Genomic DNA, 1933 nt, shown 5'->3' on the forward strand with positions numbered 1-1933 from the left:
TATATTTGATACATAACCTTGTGTAAGGGCTGCAATTTGATAATTTGAATAGATATAAACATTTTGTGAAATGATTATCACAATAAGGTTGACATGTCTATCATTGCACATAGCTACTCTTTGGTATGCATGGTGAGAATATTTAAGATATACTCTCTTAGCAACTTTCAAGTGTACAATACAGTATTGTTAATTATAGTCATCATGATGGACATTATATCCTCAGCACTCATTCATCTTTTAACTGGATGTTTGTACTCTTTGACAACCTTCATCTAGTTTCTTTATCCATTTATCTATTGATAGACACTTGGAGTATTTCCATGGCTTGGCTATTGTAAATAATAATGCATTTAACATGGGAATGCAGGTATCTGTTTAACTTTGCGATTTTATTTCCTTTGGATGTACACCCAAAAGTAGAATCACTTGGTACTATGTTCTATTTTTAATTTATCGAGGAACCTCCATACTGTTTTTTTTTTAAAGATTTTATTTGACAGAGATCACAAGTAGGCAGAGAGGCAAGCAGAGAGAGAGAGAGAGGGAGAGAGGGAGGAGGAAGCAGGCTCCCTGCCTAACAGAGAGCCCGATGCGGGACTCGATCCCAGGACACTGAGATCATGACCTGAGCTGAAGGCAGAGGCTTAACCCACTGAGCCACCCAGGCAGCCCCTCCAAACTGTTTCTATAGTGGCCTTACCAATTTACAATTCTACATACTGTTCTCAAGAGTTCCCTTTTCTCCATATCCTCACCAGAATTTGCTGTTACTGGTCTTTCTAATAATTTAGCCATTTAACAGATGTGAAGTGATAGCTCATTGTGGTTTTGATTTGCATTTCCCTGATGATTAGTGATGTTGAGCATCTTTTCATGTGTCTGTCGGCCATTTGAATATCTTCTTCAGAAAAATGTCTCTTCAGGTCATCTGCCCATATTTAGTGGGATTATTTGTTTTTTGCTATAGAGTTATAGCAGAGTTCTTTATATATTTTGGACGTAAGCCCTGATAAGATAGATGGTTTATAGATTATTTTCTCCCATTTCATAGGTTATTCATTTTGTTTTCAGGGGGTTTTTTTGATATGCAAATACCTTTAATTTGATAAAGTCTCGTTTGTTTATTTTTTGTTTTTTATTTTTTGTGCTTTAGGTATAATATCCAAAAAAAATCATTGCCAAGATCCATGTCAAGGAGCTTTTTTCCTATGTTTTCTTCAGAAGCTTCATGATTTCAGGCCTTACATGTAAGTCTCTATTCCATTTTAAGTTAATTTTTCTGCCTGGCTTATGATAGGGGTGCATTTTCATTCTTTTGCATGTGGATATCCAGTTTTCCCAACACCATTTAATTGAAGAATCTATCTTTTTCCCCCTTGAGTATTTTTGGCTCCCTTGCCACCTATTAATTGACCATAAAGTATGGGTTTATTTCTGGGCTCTCAGTTTAGTTTCATTGATCTGTGTGTCTTTTTTTAATGCCAGTACCATACTATATTTTTTTAAAGATTTTATTTATTTATTTGAGAGAGAGCATGAGAGAGAGCATGAGAGGCGAGAAGGTCAGAGGGAGAAGCAGACGCCCCATGGAGCTGGGAGTCCGATATGGGACTCGATCCTAGGACTCTAGGATCATGACCTGAGCTGAAGGCAGTTGCCCAACCAACTGAGCCACCCAGGCGCCCCTCAGTACCATACTATATTGATTATTATTAGTTTGTAGTATAGTTGAAATCAGTAAGTGATGTCTGTAGTTTTTTTGTTCCTTCTCGGGATTGTGTTGGCAATTCAGGCTCTTTTCTGGTTCCACACAAATTTTGGGAATTTTTCTATTTTTGCAAAATATGCCATTGGAATTTTGATAGGGATTGCATTAAATCTATAGGTAGCTTTGAGTAGTATTGACATTTTAACAATATTAAGTTTCTGG

The sequence above is a fragment of the Lutra lutra genome, chromosome X (genome assembly GCF_902655055.1).
Source record: "Lutra lutra chromosome X, mLutLut1.2, whole genome shotgun sequence".
Taxonomy (NCBI): Eukaryota; Metazoa; Chordata; class Mammalia; order Carnivora; family Mustelidae; genus Lutra; species Lutra lutra.